General features: G+C 33.4%; 2 long non-coding RNA genes across 2 annotated transcripts; both read left to right on the forward strand.

Moving 5' to 3' along the window:
* Positions 1–3161: 3161 nt before the first annotated feature.
* On the forward strand, positions 3162–4390 carry LOC143258145 (uncharacterized). Its single transcript, XR_013032160.1, has 2 exons — positions 3162–3449; positions 3542–4390. It is a non-coding gene; the product is annotated as an uncharacterized LOC143258145 (long non-coding RNA).
* Positions 4391–9523: 5133 nt separating this feature from the next.
* Positions 9524–11327, forward strand: LOC143258146 (uncharacterized). Its single transcript, XR_013032161.1, has 2 exons — positions 9524–9855; positions 10232–11327. It is a non-coding gene; the product is annotated as an uncharacterized LOC143258146 (long non-coding RNA).
* The last annotated feature ends 10054 nt before the right edge of the window (positions 11328–21381 follow it).

Genomic DNA, 21381 nt, shown 5'->3' on the forward strand with positions numbered 1-21381 from the left:
ACACTTCAAGTGAACAAATATGACAGTCATTAAATTCAAGCCTTGAGCACTTCAAGTGAAAAATATAACAACAACTAAAGATGGCCTTGAACACTCCATGAGAAAAAAAAATATGACAATAAATAAAGACGGTCCTTGAACACTTCAAGTGAATGTACATGATACTTACCAGAGAGGAACCTTGAACATTCCTATTCAGCTACTTACTGGTCACAAAGATTAAATATTCTTGTTCATAGTTAAAAAACTATAAGAGCCTTGCATATCCTGATTGTAATAATGCAATGCTCGTAATGTTCAAGTTGGTGGTTCGAATCCGATCACCGAACATATCACTCAAATGTGACGACTAATCTCATATTTCGTTGTTAAAGACCATCCCAATAGTTGAGCAGTGGGTGGTATTAACTTCTATCTAATGTATCGCTTTATATCATGGACAGCGAGCATATTTGATGTGACGGGGATTTGAGAACACGACTTTCAGATTACGAGTCGAGTGCCTTAATCACCTGGCCATGCAGGGCCTAAAAATGTTTGATTCACGCGTTATAGTTTTGTGTTTCTGTTTTATAAACTGCTACTTTAACGTGCTTCAAAATATTTAATCGCAGTTGTAATATACTTTTGAAATCTCCGCTCACTAAATGTTTATCTCAGTAACTGCTTACGTTTTGATAATAAGACAGAACGTGGATTTATCGATTTTATTTTCCTTTTGGAGAACACCAAACCACATACATATAGTTTATTTAATGTCCGTCGTTGGTAAAGAAAAATATTATATTTTTCGATGTAATATGACTTATACTGAAATCCGGACAGAAGTGCCTAAATATAATAAATAAATTCATCATAAACAGCACTTTTTATTTCAGAACCGTGAGATTCTAGAAATTAATTTAGGCGAATACAATAACTAAAACAAAAAATAACAACAACGTTAATTTCAGAAAATATTAACTCAGTACTAAAATTCCGAGCTACACGAGGGCTATTTGCTCTTGTCGTCCCTAATATAGCACTTTAAGACTAAAAGGTAGGCAGCTAGTCATCACCACCCACCGCCAACTCTTGGGCTACTCTTTTATCATGGAATAGTGGAATTGACCGAACTTTATAACGCCCCACACATCTGACAGTGCGAACATGTGTGGTGAAAGAGATTGGAACCCGTGACCATGTGATTACAAGTCGAGTGCCGTAACCATCTGGCCATGCCGGGCTCAACGTGATGGTCAAGTCCCAATTCTCGACTAAATTAGCCAAATTATTAGCAGTGATCGTTATTGATTAGCTTTGTCTTCCATGTGTATATCAGTTCAAAATTAGCCACGGTGAGCGCAAGTGTGATAAACAAACCAATTAACAAAACTAAATCATTTAACAAGATATCTTTCTTTCGAGCTTATTTAAAATATGTGATATTTGATATTTTAAGACGCTCAAAAGAAATTTAAAAGTTTCAAGGCTGAAAAAATCCCTATACAACGCACGTGACTAGATTTGTAAAGAACTGGATAAACACTTAAAGATATAGTCAATATGGTTTAATAACACATCTTGTTGTAATACGAAATTATTTTAAAACAAATAGGTGTTACAATGAACGATCGCACAAATGCACGGGTAGCTCAAAAACATGCTATTAATTCGTCTAACGATTTAGAAGAATGCGAAAATTTACATTACAATATTAAAATTAAATAAGAAGACCAATCAATACCTAAGTCATTTGATTCAAAACTTGTATCTGATTCATACCGGTTTCAAGAAGTTCCTCGGAAAAAGGAAGGTCAAAAAGACAAAGCAGGCTTCTAACAGCGGTGAAGGGTATATGTGTTGGGTGGTTTAGGTCACAACCATCTGTTCTCTAAATAATGTAAGTATAGAATCAGTTTAATGAATCAAAACTCAAAACATCATAAGTATTAAAATTTACACCTGACAAACAGTTTTCTCATGCAATTTTAAAACCACCTGGCTCAGTAAATAATGTTTGAGTGAAAACAATTAAATGGAGCAGTAGAGAGATGAAAAATATGCAAAACTGATCTTAATTCATGTTCATGTTTGTAGCACAAATAATGTGAACATGGATGTAGTCGAATAGGGTTTTGTATTCTAGAGAAAATAATGTAGGAACTATATCGAATCCAGTTTTAAGGTTTTTAGAAACAATAGTTGTCTACTTGAAAATATAACATTTATATTTTGAAAGGACTTGTTTCTGTACTTCTTAACGATTCCTAATTCTCCTATCAAATTATCAGTTTTTAGTCATATTGTGTTTACCTACTTTTATTGATGAAGAGCTCCCCGCTAGTACAGCAGTATGTCTCCGGATTTACAACGCCAAAATCAGGGGTTCGATTTCTCTCGGTGGGCTGAGCAGATAACCCTTTGTGGCTTTGCTATACGAAAAACACACATTATTGAAGAATGGTGTTACTGTGTGTGTTTTGTTATAGAAAGCCACATCCGGCTATCTGGTGTGTCCACATAAGGGAAACGACCTCTTATTTTAGAGTTGTAAATTCAAAGATTTATTGATATCCCAGCGAGGAACTAACGAAGGAAGCAAAATAAAAATTATAAAAAATCTAATTATGATTTCTTTATATAAAGTTTTGCTGAGACTGAGTGATCTAGTTAATGGTGGTGAAAGGTATTGGTGAAATATAGACACGGAATTGACTATTTGAATGTTTCATTCACAAAATAGATTAAAATATACCTCCATCAGAGTCTTCTTTTCTTTGTATTTTTTTTCTACAGCACTGTCACTTTATTAGAGAAGTAGAAACACCATTAGGAAACGGAAAGACAGCAAATAAATATTTTACATAAGACAGGTCCCCATAAAGATTTAGCTAACTACAAAAAAAAACAGCCAGCAAACTATTCGTGGATATTTATCATCGAAGAAAATATTAAAATAAGTCTAATAATTTATAACGAAAGTGTTAACTTAAACATTAACTCAGTCTAGAATAACATAATGCTATAAAACAATCTTGCCATGCAGTGGTTACATGTATAAAATCTAAAGTAAAATTAAAAGCTGTTTTTTGTTTTTCTTTTTTAGAATTTTGGGTTGAATATCAATTTCAATACAGCTCAAGCCAAAACAACTACAAACGTACTTACAAATAGAGCATGTTGACTCTGATATTTTACTCAACGTAAATTAGTCTGACGCAATAAAATATCACCGATTTCTAAAGGTGGAAATACGAGCCAGAAATGCGTGAACATGCAATATGTATAGTTAAGGAAAACGAAAGAAAGAGTTGACCACCTTCAAAGAAAGGTGTGAATTATGGATGAAGAACTAAACATATGCATTCTTCTGAACCTAAATGAGAGTATAAAAGAATTTGGAAATCAGAAAACAACACATTTCTTTCTGAGAGCTAGAGACACAAGCAGTAACCATGAACACTCGGGTAAGTTTCAATTTATTACGTTTAGCCCGATGACGTTCGAATCGCTTGAACTCTATAAAAATATAAAACAAATGATTATTTCTTTTTACTAGATCGTTTTTTTTGGTCTTCTGTCCTACTCCCATGCTGTTTTACCAATCGCTGGTCTTGTTGGTCCTTCTGAGATTGAAACTGTTTCTGCCGCTCCAGCTCGTTTTGCTCGTTTTGACGTATCTCCCACTACCGCCGCACCTGTCGATGACGACGATGCAAATGGCGCTGTTGCCGCTTCTTAAGGTTTGGCTGCGCATTCCCGTTGGACGAAGTGCTGCGTCCGTCACTCCGTCAAGCTATACTCAAGAGTAAAAACATTATTCCCTAAAATGTTTTCAGTTTACCTTTAAGAAGCTACGCTCTATTTACTATTTTAATTAAATAAGAATTAGAACTTACTGTATAAATTCTTTTTTCTTTATTTCTTGAAGTTAAACACAAAACTGAGCAATAAACTATACTGCGCTCTGCTTAACAAGTGTACTGAAATTAGTTTCTATTTTTGTTCATCTTGTTTATCTCGTGATGCCAATGGAGGACAAAATTGTTTCCTACGTTTCGTACAATAACAAATATTTTATAACCTAAATATTAATATCCTATTACGCAAAATCCCCTTTCCAATTATTAAAGATTATTTGTGCTGCAGAAAAATCTGTTTAATTAATAGAGAACATGCACCAGATTAAAGCAATGGGATAAAGAAAATATATTGTTTGTATTTCGAACGACACGATAACTTGTTCTATATCTTAATCAAATGTTTAAAATAGTATAAAATAAACATTTCTCGTTTTCCACTTCGGATATTGTGTCAATTTTACATAACACTTATTCATGTTTGCAATGGAGCCGCTCTCTCTTTTTGTATTAAACTATTTCATTCTGTTACAAAATAAAGTCGTTTTAGGATTGTCGTGAACTTTTGTTTCACAATTATATTAAGTAACTGGCTTTAAATTTTGAATGAACGGTGTATACTTTTATATAAACCACAATGGAACGATTCTATTTCACTGCCTCCGTTTTCCAAAAGTTCTTTGTCACACGTAAAAGTTATATAATATCCTTAGACTTATAAAAAAGAAATTGGTCAGTTAGAGTAAATGTCTAAAGAAATTCTTAACAAATATTCTGTAGATGTGCATGGCGAAGGACGTGCACACATATTATAACTTCCCTCTTGAAATAAACAAAATAAATGACACGATTGCCGTGAGCGGAAACTTTTGCTCAAACTCAAACTAACGTGGCAGGGGTTTAGTTTAGAGAGAGAGAAATCAGAAGAGTTCTCTCTCAAACTGGGGTGTTCAGGAACGTTGTGGTTTCTCTTCGTCCCCTTTCGTGAATTGTTATTAGGAATAAGTTTTTTGTTTTTTTTTTGTTTTTAATTAATTATCATTATTATTTTTAACTCTTTGGGTGGAGGATGTCTCTCTAAATGTTGTCTTGAGAGGAGGCAAAGGCAGCACCGGAAAGAAAGGCCGAGACCTGTCCCGAGAGGAAGAAGTCAAGCAAATGTGAACATGAATACAATTCATGAGTAGAATTCAAATCAAATCAAACGGCGCGATTCAGGGTCTGGCCATAAAGTTGCCTGGGATCTATAAATCCAATACCTAAGTTTTTGCTGTGGGGGGAAACGGGAGTGCCCCGAGAAAACCCACTTTCACAGGACAGGCACCAAAAGTTTTGCCTGTCGTGTGCCCGGTATCTGAAAAAAAAAAAAAAAGGAATACCTGTTAATGACATGGATTTATTTATTTACATTCTTTGTTGAGTAATTTGTGATTCTTGAAATATGTTGTAAGGTGAAATGTATTTTGTTGGTGCACTGGATAATTTGTGTAGTGATGCCGTTAGTTTGTTTCTATTTTCTGCTTTTAGATAATATTTAAGTTATATTTCCGTAATTCTATCTCTTATTGTTGGTAAATTTCTAATTTGATGTATATAATTTGTTGGTGTAAAAGATGGTAAACTGAATGCAGATTTTAATATTCTGTTCTGTTGAACTTGGATTTTCTGGAGTGTGTTGTTTGACATATTGTATGTTACTTGACATCCGTACTCTATTACTAGACGGATGTAAGCCTTGTATATTTGTATAATGGTGTTTGGTGAGCATTTCGATTGTTTACCGGTTATAGTCATTAGATGTGAAATCCTTTTTCTGATTGATGAGTGTATATTGTTTATATGTTTTTTCCATGTTAATTTTGTGTCGAAAGTGATGCCAAGGAATGTGATATTTTTGCTCATGTTAATGGTTGTGTTTCCGAGTGATAGTTTTATTTTTTCTAGATTTTTTCTTTGCTTCTTTAATTTTCTATAGAAGGTGATTGCTTGTGTTTTCGTTGGATTTAACACGACTCTTTACTTGTTGCTCCATGTTGAGACGTTATTTAGTGATTCTTGTACGCGAGACATGGCCATCACTGGGTTTCTGGAGGTGCTCCAGATAGCGATGTCGTCTGCGTATTGTGAATTGTGTGTGTATGTTAGATTTGGAAAAGGTATGTCACTGACGAAAATTATGTATAGAAGTGGAGAGAGGACTGATCCTTGGGGCACTCCTGCGGTTATATTAAATGATTTGGATATAGTTTTATTGACTTTTACTTGTGCTGTTCTATTGGTTAAGAAATTTGAAATCCATTTAACTATCGTGGGATTTATTTGCATGTGATTTAGTTTGTATTTGATGGCATTGTGCCATACGCTGTCGAATGCTTTTTTGACATCTAGGAATACCCCGATGGTTACTTGATTGTTGTTGAACGCTTTGTAGATTGATTCGGTGAGTCGTGTGAGGTGATCTGTTGTTTGCCTATTTTTTATGGAGGCATTTTGAGATTCTGGAAGGATGTTATTCGATTCGCATAAATGGAGGAGACGGTTGGAGATAATTCTCTCCATCAGTTTGCCAAGGCAGCTTAACAGATTTATGGGGCGGAAATTATCTGGATTTGTTCTATTAGTTTGTTTCTTAGGGATCGTTGTTATGATTGCTTTTTTCCACTTGTCAGGGTAATATCTGGTCGCTAGTGAAATGTTCATGATACTTGTGAGGTGTTGTAATAGGAGAGTGGAGCTTTTTTTCAGAATAATATTTGGTATTTGGTCATGTCCGGGGGAAGTGTTCTTCAAGTTTTTGATATTAATTTTTAGTTCGGTTATGGTTATTTTTCTATTGATTGAACTTGAGTATGCTTCTAGTGTCTCGCCAGGGAATCGTGGTGAGAATGAAACTTGGTTTGTATTTATGAAGTTGTTAACATGGTGTTGGTGTTGTGTGTCAAAATCTACTGAGTTTAGGTCGCTAAATAAGGATTTTTAATAGTCAGCTAATAAGTCAGCTTTCTCTATGTCCGTCCTTGCGATTTTATTGTTGTGTGTAACATGTTGTAGCATGTGATTTGTGTTTTTGTCTGAAGCAATACTCTTGAATTTTTTCCAGAATTCTTTTGGATTGTTCTTGGTTTTTCCAAATTTTTACAGAAGTTATGCCAATTGTTTTCTCTTGCTTTTTTAATTTCTTGTTTAATTTTTGTATTTCTTCTATTGATTTCTGTTTTAATGTGTGGAGTGCGTGTAACGTAGTGTGTTCGTCTTAATTGTCTGCGTTTGATTATTAGTGGGTGAATTTCTGGTGTTAGAGTCCATTGAATAAGTGATTGCTTTTTATTTGTTTTAGGAATTGTGTTTTTTATGGCTTCTGTAATTTGATAAACATAATTGTCTAGTTCTGTTTTTTTGTTAGCATGTTCAATTGGATGGGGTAGGTATGAGTCCAGAGAGGCATTAAAAGTGAGCCAGTCTGTTTCAGTGTAGGTGTATGCGGAGGGAGTCATCTACGCCACGGCAGGGTGGCGCGGGTGAATCATACATGACATGGGGAAGTGGTCACTGGTGATTTCATCATGTAGTTAGATATTCTGTTTACCATGTCCTTGGGTGCGATGATGAAATCGAGTACATCGTATGAGCCGTTGGCGGCTGAGAAGTGTGTAGGTGTATGGTCATTAATTAGGTGCATTTTATTGCTAGAGATAAAATTTTTTATGCACGATCCTCTGTGTGTGTCTCAAGGCCTTGCACCCGCTCCGGGATATAGCCCCAGTCACGGGGACTTGCACCGGAAAAGTTTTGCTGTTTAATTAATATCATATATATGATATTTCCCGTGGTATATTTACTAATGGACAAGCTTAAAATTCCAGTGAAGGTCAGCCACTTTTTCTCAAAATACTGGTTCTACAAAAAAAAAAATATACGAAGAAATAAACAGTGCTGTGCCAATTTTAATGATGTAAGAAACGTGTTTCATTACACAAACAAACCAGATAAGAAAAGTACATTGTTGACATAGTCAGAGAGATTGAGAAAACTAGAAGCGAAATAACGAAAACGACTAAATAGTAAATGGTTAGACATTATTAGATAATAGACGGAAAATTGCGTTGTTGAAGAGGAAAAAGTCATAGCTGATCGGAACAAATGGAATATTTTGAATTTCACGCAAAGCTACACAAGATGTATCTTCGTTAATCAATCCCAATTTAGCAGAGAACGAATAGAAGAAAGGCAAGTATTCCTAATCACTTACCGCCAACCCTGGGACTGTTATTTTACCAAAGAATAGAAGGATTTACTAGAACATTTTAACGTCTCCATGATTAAAATGTACGAGCATAAATGATATGTTTATTTTATTCGAATTTCGTTCAAAGCTACACGAAGGGTATTTGGACTACTTAAATTCCTAATTTAGCAGGGTAAAAAAAGAGTAAAGGCAACGAGTCGTTACCACAAATTGTCAACCCTATCACTGCTATTTTACCAACGAACAGTGGGATTGACTGTAAATTTATAACACATCCACGACAAAAAGGGGCGAGTGTGTTTGGTGTGACAGGGGAAGAAACCTGCGATTCTCAGCTGACGACCCAACCACGAATAAGAAATGGAAGCAAGTGACTCGTAAAGACGACCTCACAACCAAATAAGATAAAGGTTGACATGGTTTTGGTGATTTGTTTTTCAAATTTTATGCATTAAATAAAAAGTAAACAAGATAACAATTTATTATTCTATAGACATCCCTTTTCATCCACCACCAAACATTTTCAATGGGGCTTAGTTCGGGTAAACATGCTGAATTATCCAAACGAATCACGTTATTCGTCATGAAAAAGTCCTTTTAAAAACAGGTGTTTGAATTATGTTCAACGTATACTAGGACAAAAAGGAAAGTAATGGCACAAGTCGAATTTTTAATTCAACTTTTATGCATAAATTTCCAAGATTATTATAACAATATGAAAATTTAGTTGTTTTCACGTTGTTGGAAGAATAACATTAATTTGAATTTATATAGTTAAAGAGAGACACGGAATAACAGACCCCAATTTATTAGTGAGAGAATATAGGGAAGGCAATGAGTCGTCACCACCTACCGCCACAACTACAAATGGTGAGTATGTTTCTTGCTTTCCTCAGCTGACGAGTTTACCTTCCTCACAACTTGGCCATACAAGGTCCAAATAAGAAAGGGAAGCAAGAGGCTCGTAAAGAGGACCTCGCTATCAGATAAGAAAAACATTGACATGCTTATGGTGATTTGTTTTCCGAATTTTATTCTTTAAATAAAAAGCAAACAGCATAAAAATTATTATATAAAATAGCCATTCATAAAGATAAATGTAATAAAGTTAAACCAGAAACGTTCAAAGAAAAAAAAAGAAAGACGTTAGGCAAGACGATGTCTGCTTTAAAACCTGACCTTGTGATAAGAGCACTCGTCTCGGAATGAACAGATTCAAAGTCCATCACCTCTGTTATGGTATTGTAAAATGACAGTCAGTCCCATTGTTATTTGAGAAAGAGTAACCCAAAGAATGACAATGGATGTTATGGAAGGATCTACCTTCCCTCTAGTATAACACTTCAAAAAATATCCCTCGAGTATTATTTTACGATGTTCAATAAATAAAAAATTTTCCAAACAATCTCTAGTCTTCATTCAATTAACTCTGTATGCTCATATTATGCATTGCATTGGTATTTGAAGGAAAAATAAAATATTCAATAAAAGTTCAGTGAAAGATACCCAAAAACGGACATGATAAAACAACGTTGCTAAAGAGAAAAATACAAATGGTACTCAATAACCTGAATAAAACAAGAGAGAAAAAAATCCATAACCTTCAACGATGGGCGTGAACTATGAAAACGATTTAAAGAACATACTGACAACTACCAGAACAAGTTTAACAAGAGTTTGAAGACACGATAAAGGGACCGAGAAGCAAGCGAATAGTACAGTTTTCTTACAGATCAGAAAACAGTAGCTCAAACCATGAAATTTCTTGTAAGTGATCATTTAATATTACATTAGGATTAAGCTATTTAGATGAAATCTACGGTGATTTATAAGCGAAAATTTCAACTTACCAATATCTCTTGTTATTCAAATTATTCTCTGTTGTTTCAAATTTTGCTTTTTAGTTGAAATAAAGATGACAATAAATAGTATATACATATGATTTTATAATTTATTAACATAAGAGGAAAGTAAATTGTTTGAAAAGAGTAATTATATATAACTTCAACTTTCCTATTACAACTAAAGTATTAGTCAAACTAAACAGTAACATTTAGTTTTTATTATTTATCAGAAAAAGAAAAAAATCAGTATAACGTTGATAAAATATTTATAATCTTAATATCTATTATTTTACTACTAGATCGTTTTTCTCGGTTTTCTGGCCTACACCCATGCTGGTCTACTAGGCGCTGTTCATGTTGATCCAGCTGGTGTTGCACCTGTTGCTGTCGCTCCCGCTGCTGTTGTTCGTGTTGGCGTAGCACCTGCCGCTGCCTTTGATGCAACAGGCGCTGTTGCCGCTGCTCAAGGTTTGGCTGCACGTGGCATTCCCGTTGTTTAGGCTTGGGTCTTAGAGTTGGTGCCTACGGATTAGGTATGGAAGGCCTAGGATATGGCTACGGTCTGAGAGAACTGGGATATGGATATGGTCTTGGAGGACTGGGATATGGTCTCGGAAGAAGAGGATATGGCTATATGGTCTCGGTTTAGAAAAACCTATACTATGAAATATATGTTATTCTGCGAAATGTAGGAAACAATTTTGTCCTCCATTGGCATAACGGTATGTCTGGGTACTGAACAACGATAGAAACTGGTTTCAGTACCCTTGTTAAGCAGAGTGCAGTATAGTTCATTGCTCAGTTTCGTGCTTAACTACAAGAAATGAAGAAAAAAGAATTTATACTCTAAGTTGTAATTCTTATTTAATTAAAATAGTAAATAGAACGTAGCTTCTTAAAGGTAAACTAAAAATATTTTTAGTGAAAAATGTTTTTCCTCTTTAGTATAACTTGCTTATACACCTCAGTTAATAACATCTTTTAACAAAAATGTTCGAGATCCCTTCTTACCTTTGGAAGTAGATATTCGTCTTCATTCTGATCACCATACTTAAGAACTATCGTTAACGCCGCTATTTCTGTTCTAACTATAATTATCTACGAAAAACGGCACAAATGTTATAAACAAATCCGTTGAAACAACTGAGAATTTTGTAGTCGAACGGGATTGCTATTATTATAGTTTGTTTAACAATCCATCTCAAGAGAAGAGTTTATTTTTATTTAAGGTGTGATTCGAATGTTACGAATCTCAATTTAAATCTTATTTATTATTTCAACGATACCGAGAGCAATAACCAGATCTATAATTAAAGCTTATAGAACATAACAAAGGTTTAGTAGTTGTTCTAGTTTATGCAAGTAGGGTTCTCTAATCAGTAGTTGATATTATTTTTGTTGGTCGATTTGTATATGCATTGCAATGAAGTCCACTCCATACTGTAAATGTGGTTTATTCTCTATTTGGCATTAGGTGGTATTGTTTACTCAATATGGAATGATATGTTATTGTGGGTTATTACAATTGTTTTGACGTTATGAGTTTACTTAACTTCTAAGTGAATGATTATGTGTTTAAGTTTAGTAACGTGTACGTAATTCGTTTTCAGTATTCATTAAAACAATTGAATATTCTGTAAGTGGTTTAAAATCTCAGGCTGGATGAATGTTGGTTTTGATTTCATTACACCCACATAATTGTTGAAACTTGACTTTTTTAATATCGAAGTACAGGAGACCAACCGTGTAATTTATTAATGAGCTGTGGTGCTTCTTGTTAGAAGATGTTTAAATTTAAAAATTTTTATTTTATGTTATTACTATAATTACATGTACAATTACTTACATACATTGTAGTAAAACTTCAATTCTATGAAATCAAAATCTTTACAAATTATATTCTGGATTAACTTATGATATCACTGTCTTTCTACGAAATAAGCATCTACTTAAAAGACTAATTTAAAAATATTAATGTAATAATTCCAAAACTGTATTTAGTATTTTATAAATTCCGTACAAATATACTGTTTCAAATAAACCTGCCAACAAATGCTTCACCGTTATTTAATGTTGTGCGTACCAAGAGTTACATGTAGTATTCCGCCTCTTTTATGAGATTTATATACACCAATAATACCTATTTTAAATTCTTTTTTATGACTCATGCTATTGGTGTGAAGCATAATTGGTGCAGTAATTAATTTAAGAATGTAAATTTTGTTATTTGTGATCGAAACTCACAGATGTAATTTATCTATGAATGTTGTGTTCTTAAATCCATCCGACACAATAATTATACTTGAATTACATTAATAAGTGAATATGTGAAGATAATTTTCGAGACATTATTCTGTCAAGTTTTGCGGGAAATTCGTACTTTGTACTCGCTGTTCAGCATTTGCAACAAGAAGTGTTACAGGAATCACTCTATACACTATAATGCGACATGAAGGTAATTATTAAAACAGCTGTGACATGGTATACTGTGTGGAAACAAAAGTATCATCAACTAACAATAACATAAAACAATAATTCATGTTTTATCATTTTCTTTATATTGTTGCTATAGTGTCGTGGACAAAAGAAATATAAGGAAAGCAATGTTAAGTTGCAAACGTTTATTGAAATAGATACACTAATTAATTTACACCCCCAAATATCAGAGGATCAGCACCGAAAATTCAGTAGACGACAGCAGATATAAAATGTTGAAATGTACATAAAAGACATATTTTAGTAAGAAAATATGGATTTTTATGATTATTGATCAATTTTTTGTAGAGTTTAAGTGCAAAGGTACAAAGACTATTTTATTACACTTAACGTTTCACTAGTGATTATCAAAAGTACTTTATGACTTACTTGAATAATGTAAACTTTACTTCTTAAATATTACTCACTGAGCACTGATTAAACAATAAAATTTGTTTCATTAAAATTTCTTTTCCTTATGTAAAACAGTATACATAGGTTTCTAAGGTTATTATAACGAAAGGAATATTTAGTTCATATTATCGAGTGTTTTAACCATCTGGCCATGCCAGTCGTCAAATATTTGACATGATTCACTGAAGTATTTTTGAGTTAAATAATACTTAGGAGGTTTGCAATAGATGTGAATAAATCCTTGCATCCATCTTTTTTTCTTTCTTATCCAATCAAGTTATTTTCAAGTCTCAGTTCATACTAAAATGTCCAAATGATGTCGTTAGTTGTCGGTTGAACATACTCACTGCAAAGTCTTATGATGTAATGCAATCAGGCTGTGAAGTTGTTGCTTCAAAAATCTTCACAATAGAATATATTTTTTCATAAACATTTGTTGACTGTGCTGACTCTCGCTTAAGCAAAAAAATAGTATTAATATTTCCAGTGTTCTAAACATTTTCTAGTATTTACTCTAAAGACATAGAATGTAGTTCTTGCCATGAAATTCAAAACAGCAGAACCGTTAACATTGTTGGATAAACTATAGCGTGTGGTTAAAAATGTATGAATAAATATTATTACAATGTCACAGAAGAATTCAGAAAGCTGTAAAAGCAAAAAGATGCATGAAATGTTGTTCGTATCTAAAGTCACAGGTAAACAAAAGATGTCTGTGATATTGAAAGGAATATTGTACAAAACATAGGTACCATTAGCCATAATGTTTGGGTGTAAAGGTTACTCAGTGGGAGATAAAATGTGTAAACTTCACATAGAATAGAATTTAAAATGTAGAAAATCCATAGATTCTACTGTAGATTAAAAAATACATAAAAAATTGCATTATTGAAGATGAAAATGTCATAACTGATCGTAACAAATGGTTCATTTTGAATTCCACGCAAAGCTACACAAAAGCTATCTTCGTTAACCGACCCGTATTTCGCAGAGAAAGAATAAAGGGAAGGCAAGTATTCCTGAACACTTCCCGCTATTTTTGTTAATGTTATTTTACCAAAGAATATTAGAATTCACTGGACCATTATAACATCTCCACGACTGAAATGAGCGAGCATACTTCGTATATTTGTTTGTTTTTGAGTTTCGCGCAAAGCTACAAGACGAATACTTAAGCTAATTTACCACTGTGTGAATAGATAAAAGGCAACTAGTCGTTACCACCTATTGCAAACCCTTTGGCTGCTATTTTACCAACAAATAGTGGGATTAACTGTAACTTTATAACACGTCCACGAGTAAAACCGGCGAGTATGTTTGGTGTGACGGGGAAAAGAACCTGGCATTCTCAGCTGACGACTCAACCGCCCGTACCTCTTAGCCATGCCAGTCACGGATAAGAAATGGAAGGATAGGGCTCGTAAAGACAACCTCACAACCAAATAAGATAAACGTCGACATGGTTATTGTGATTTGTTTTCCGAATTTTATTCATTAAATAAAAAGTAAACAGGATAAAATTTCATAATGTCAAAAAGCCATTTATAAAGAAAGAGGTAATAAATTTAAAGCCAGAAACGTTCGCAGAAAAAACTGAAAGAAAGCAAAACAGTAGGAACGAAGAGGAAAATAAAATAAAGGTATATACAATGCTGTCTGTTAACGATAATGAACATAAAGAAAACATATGTATTTTGTGTTGTTCGACTCAACCATTAATTTTAATAGAGCTTCAAAAACCTAGTCCGACGCAAGTAGAGCCGTATGTCTCCGGATTTACAACGCTAAAATCAGGGGTTCGATTCCCCTCGGTGATTTAACTATAAGAAAGCATAAAAAAAGAACTTTTTTTAGAATTTAATAGAGTAGGTCTGAAAACTATGAAATTAGTCTAAATACTAGCTGGTCAAAAGTTTAAGACCATACCATAGGTGTCGAAACCCGGTTTCTAGCGGTTGGAAATTGCAGACATACCACTGTGCAATAGAGAGCTTGAGAGAACTCACACAGGTTCCGTTCCTGAAGAATTAGATAGCAACTTCTTCACAACATGTTTGGGTATCTGCCATTATTTGCTCAAATAAGTTAACTTTCTTTTTTATCACGCTTTTTATTATGCTGCTCAATTTTTTTTAATCGTCCATTCCAATTAAACTTGGAGGTTTTCTAACTTCATGATGTGTTTGCTATTAATTACCTTTCTATTCCTTAGAGCCTAGTTATAATTCACATGTATAGTTTGGCTTAATAATCGTAGAAAGCTTGTTATAATTAAAATAACAAACCAATATCTTTCCTTGACAAACTGTTAATTCATAGTTGTAGTTGTATACCATTTTTATTTTTATGTCACTTAAGAGTTAATTTCTGAGTAAAGACGTGTTCAATACTTCCCTCTTATGTTGATTAAGGAAGGAAGGTTCTCAACCTAAATGAATAAAAGCTCTTAATGCTCTTCATACTTTATACACGGGAAGTGAAGGCACAGTTAGAGCGATCATGATAATACCCGTTCTTCTACTGATACAAAATATAGGGTTAACAAATATTTGAAACTTATAATCCGTGATTCTCTTTTGTTTTATCTTGCATCCATGACGAAAGTACATAATCACATGACGAAGGTATCACTTGTAATTTTATCACCTGCAATTACCTCATCCTACTTATTGCTATCGAATTTCGCGCAACACCACTTTAGGGCTATCTACGCTAACCGTTCCTAATTTAACAGTGTAAGACTAGAGGGAAGGCAGCTAGTCATCACCACCCACCGCCAATTCTTGGGCTACTCATTGACCGTTATATTATAACACCCCCACGACTGAAAGGGTAAGCATGGTTATTGTGACGGGTATTTGAACCCGCGACCATCGAATTACGAGTCGTGTGCATTAACCACCTGGCCATGCCTACTCGTTGACCTGATCCTTAAAGTTGCGTGTCACACAAGGTTGAAAAATACCAAATACTCAATATATTGAAAAATAACATCATTATCTAATTTCAGACACATATAATTTTAAAACTTTTATTAATATTAATAAAATTATTTAATAAAATTTTTACTTTTAGTGTGTCTTGCTTTTAGCGTTAATGTCAAATCCAGAAAGCTCCAAATTTATTGTTTTAAAGGCAAGTGCTCTCATGATATTTGAACTCTTGAAGATAATATATGTTTTGACCTTCATATTAAATAAATTAAAACAAAACAGCATTAATAAATTATTTTTAAAAAGCTCTCTTTCTAACCATATGAACTCATCAGCAATAACAGACCTATAAAACGATGCTCCATGAATGTCATTTTTCATTGTTCTTATCAGAGGTCACGATAATTGTTAAGCATTTAAACAATATATTATTTTTCACTGGAGTTATTTTATGTAACAATCTTAAGTCATAGAAATTCTTATTTACTATACCTAATATTAACTTATTTAGAAGAATGATATTAATAATTAGAAACACATCTTTTTCAATACTTTTCATTATATTCGGTGTTTTATTATTGTCCACAACATGTCCCGAAGAATTTGTTTACAATATTATTTTGTTCTTATCCATTCATTGCCTTACACATTCAGTTAATAATCTATAACAACATAACATATGCTTAACACATACTTCTTAAAGTGAAAACAAAAGTTCTTCGATAATTAAGCGCTTAATCTTTTTTATGTGTTAGAGATTCAAAATTAACACAATTTTTAGGCCAATTTGCACTCGCGTCATTTCTGTCACAAATAGCCTTTCTCTTAGTTACGGTAGGTATGTTAGTACAAACCTAATACAGTATTCTCTAAGCACGTTAACAGATTGTTTGTTTGTCATTGAATGCAAAACTACGTAATTGTTCATCTATAATATGCCTACCAGAAGCAATAAAATCACGTTTTTATAGCTATAAACCTTTTGACTTTCTGCTGAGCCACAAGGTGGTTGAGGGTGTTCATTCAACAGCTAATACATGGTTTCTATAACGTTAAGAAATTGAAGTAAATTGTTATATTAATGTGGCAGGATTTATTTTAAAAATATACATTATAATCAATCTCCCCCAACTATATCCACACAGAAAAGAAATTATCCTCATTTCTGGAAAAGATATTTACTCTCAAAACAAAACTCTCGTTTGGGGGAAGGTTTAATACTAAATAATTTATATAAAAGAGTTTATGCCATTTTTTTTCTTATTTTCCATAAGTACATTATTTAGAGTAGTTGCTATATTCTTTTCAATGGGCCGGATATGACATGATGGTTATGGTGAAAGGTTGCAGAAAAGAAATGGCAATTTTAAAACGTTAGGACATAAACAAGTGGTTAGGGCTCTCGAATCGTGATGTGAGGGTCACGAGTTCGAATCTCCGTCACACCAAAACATGTTCGCCCTGTCAGCCGTAAGAGTAACCTAACAGTTGGTGGTGGGTAGTAATAACAAGCTGCCTTTTCTGTAGTCTTACACTGCTAATTTAGAGACTTCTAGCGCAGATAGCACTCGTATAGCTTTGCGCAAAAACCAAAAAGAAACAAAACGTCAGAGGTCTGTCAGCTAGCCATTTAGCTCTTCTGTTAAATACGTTTGAGAATGCCAAGTATTTTCTTTCAATTTGTGATAAGTAACTAAAGCTGGTTTATTTCTAAAACTTGAAATAATTGATTCATAAAACCTGAGAAAATCTACTCTTATGGCAATTCTTAACTGGATCAAATCGGTTCCAATCAAAACTATTGTTTGACTTTTTTGTTTCATTGTTGACAGTTTTCAGTTAAATAAGAAACAATTTCAGTTTGAAATAGTTAAAAAACACTGGTGAAAATAAAGCGTAAAATCAGTAATTCCAAGAAGAAAAAAACTTAAGAACAAAACAAGAAAATTAAATATGTGGAACTTCGAGTACACTTCTTTTTATTTCCAGAAACTACTTAATGCATAATAAGCTTTGTTACAAATACTTTATGATGTTATATCTTAGTCTGCCGTATAAAGTCGTTAACAACATGGAATTAAAACAGGTTTAAGGCTTATGGTAATAGTGTATATATATATATAAAGGAATATGATTTTTATAAGAGATTGTAATGCTTTCAAGGTTGCAGTAGTAGTGAATTTAAGATTAGGTGAAAACTCTTCAGGCATTACATGTAGGCTGTAGTAGCGAAACAGGGTTTTTGAGATTAACTAATTATCTAGGTCAATAGTAAATTAGGGATCTATTAAAACAGGTGATGACTTAAAACCTGAGCGACATTGTGGCGAATTGTAAGAAAGCTGGGAGAATACAAAATATACAGCTGGTGTATGTGATCAACAGAAGGTAATTAAACACGAATATTGAGTAACTCGTTTGGTTTTCTAAGTTCAATTTTGAATTCTAGCAGTATATTAAAGAAAAAAAGATGCAGTGTCACCTTCCATTACGACAACGCAGGAACTATGGTGCATGCGTTGTCATCGCTTTGTGGTTTATGTAGTATGACGTTTTTGTTGAATTCATTTTCGCTACTATTTCACTTGTTTATATGAAGTTAAGCACCATGCTACACAATGAGCAATCTGTACTCTACTTATCATGAATCCCGGTTTGTAGCGTTGTAATTCCGTTATGCAACTTAAGGGCTTTTGCGAATGACGATAATGATTGAACTCATCAAATAAAACACTGTATTTCAAGAAAGTTTCAAAGGTGTTGAAACTGCTGTAATTGTTCAATATACAAAACAATAGACAAAATATTACTTGCAAGTTCCCTTCCTTCTAGTTAGAAGTTGAAAATAACATAAGTTTGTGCTTGAAATTTGTAACTTTTACCTCAAACCCATGGCTAGCGTAGTGGTTGTTCCACTCAAATTAAGAATATCGTATATGTAAAACTATTGAACTTCTACCATTCAAACCTAAATAAGTGACTATTAAAAAGGGCAAAAAACTGTTACATGTATGATTAACACGCAATGGTTTCGTATAATAAGCACAGATGTGATTATGAAAACATTCTTTAATTGTTAAAAAGTATTATAATTCTACAAGTACAAAACAAAATAGAAATGTAGATCAACATTCTCTTCAGTTCACCCACTGTCATTGAGTTACACCAATTTCAGGGAATTCTACCTGTTATCTATTCTACACGTGTTATACTTGTTTATTTTTGGAACACAAATTAATAAAGGCACCACATATCGAAAAAACAGCTCAGATAGATATTAAAGACGTGTCATACTGGTTTATTGTTGGAACACAAATTATTACAGACACCACATATCGTCCGAAGAACAGTTGATGTAGGTATTATAAACGTGTAATATTTGTTTATTTTTCTAAATCGAATTCTTCAGTTTGTTTGTTTGTTTTGTTTGTTTGTTTTGGAATTTCGCACAAAGCTACTCGAGGGCTATCTGTGCTAGCCGTCCCTAATTTAACAGTGTAAGACTAGAGGGAAGGCAGCTAGTCATCACCACCTACCGCCAACTCTTGGGCTACTCTTTTACCAACGAATAGTGGGATTGACCGTCACATAATACACCCCCAAGGCTGGGAGGGAGAGCATGTTTAGCGCGACGCGGGCCCGAACCCGCGACCCTCGGATTACGAGTCGCACGCCTTACGCGCTTGGCCATGCCAGGCCTGTATTGTTCAGTACTCCAGATATCGAAAAAAGAAAAATTCAAATACATGACATAGGTTTACTGTTCTAACACAAAACATCCAATAATGTAGACGTCATGTGTCCAAGTTGCAACCACATTGTTCCGTAGACTGTGGTACTGGCAAGATATAAACTCACCAGATACCTTAAAACGTTACATTATAAATAAATGTCTTCTGTTTTAGCCATACATAAAGTTCCAAGGGTTCTCCAAGACCTCAGTTTTACTGTATCAAAAAAATACTGAAAAACTGTACCAGACATTTTAGTGCCTTTTAAGTAAATACTGGTTTCAATAACCATAAAAAAACGTAAAGCAGTGTAAAGAAAAAACACGTAAGTACTCGAAGTATTGTATAGGAAACGAAATGTGAAACATAATATGAACTCGTGAATCTCAGACATCTCTGTACGGAAAGTAAGGACAAAGACCACAGTTTAGTGAATCTTTGATGCAATATACTCAAGAACCGAGATCACATTCTGTTGAATACATATTTATTGATCTTGCAGTCTTAAGGCATGTGAAATGGTGATCGGTAAATGAAATATAACAGATCACGCTATCATGTATAGTGCTTGCTACAAGGTTTTTATTTTCAAGCCATGTAAGAGAATATAATGCAGAATTCTTAGTACATTTCGAAGGACTGAAAGAAGGAAACAAAAAAGTGAGAATGAGAGAAAGATTAATATAGAGCGGATATTTAACCTTTTCTAGACCTCGATGATAATTTATTATCAACACACCAACACACTCTGACGACAAAAACCTGTTGATTTTTTGGATTATGTGACCTGTCATGTTCATTACTTGCTCATGCTGTCGTAATTAAACTGTCGTATCGGTTTATGAGTTAACACACGTACCAGAACCATGTAGGATCTGAAATTAGAGCCATATGAAGAAATACACATTTTATAACTTAAATTAGTGCACTTTTAAACTATATATATTTTTACTTGTTGTTAAGAACAACCCTACATATTGGGATTTCTGCGCTATAGGACCTTTTCTTTTTAATAGTTTCACAGGGAAATTTGCTTCTGTTATTTAAGAAAAATTGGAATTTTTCTTTAATCCTACCATCTAACGTAACTAATGTACTTACAAAAGTTATACAGAACGCATATTCTACCATGAAACATAGTTAATTAGGTTACCAACACTTTCTACGAAGAAGACATGACACGTAGTTTGTGTAACTGTCAAGATTTTACAAACCCCAGTAATTTAAGTAAGAATACACTTCATTCAGAGAAAAGGTAAAAACAATACATTACAGTAATATCGGTTTTATTGACTTTTGTTTTTTTTAAAAGCATGCTGTGAGTACAATTCACGTAGATCAAGGAGACAGAAATATTCCAATATCAAAACGAAACGGTTTATTGTAAGTCATTATAATACGAGGCGTTATAAAATTCGTGTAGTAAAAAAATGAAAACATAAACTAATTGAACCTGTTACACAGAAAAAGCGAGATGATACATTGTAATCTTGAAAAACAACAAAACATAAGTGAAGTTTCTGTTCTACTAAATTCCAGCAAACGTAATGTTAGTTCTCATATGAAATATTTTTCTTTTTTAATATATGTTCAAAGAAGAAAGATGTTCTAAAAACTGTTACATTGCAAATGGCGGAGAATAATGAGAGAAACCTTTAGTAATTTGGTATTATAATAAAGGTTTAAGAGAAAATATGTACGTCATACGTGTTACAAATGGCGGAGAATAATAAGACATACCTTTAGTAATTTGTTATTATAATAAAGGTTTAAGAAAAAATATGTACGTCATACTTGTTGCAAATGGCGGAGAATAACAAGACATACCTTTAGTAATTTGGAATTATAATAAAAGTTCAAAAAGAAATATGTACGTCATACTTGTTCTGGTAGGAC

The sequence above is a fragment of the Tachypleus tridentatus genome, chromosome 7 (genome assembly GCF_004210375.1).
Source record: "Tachypleus tridentatus isolate NWPU-2018 chromosome 7, ASM421037v1, whole genome shotgun sequence".
Classification (NCBI taxonomy): Eukaryota; Metazoa; Arthropoda; class Merostomata; order Xiphosura; family Limulidae; genus Tachypleus; species Tachypleus tridentatus.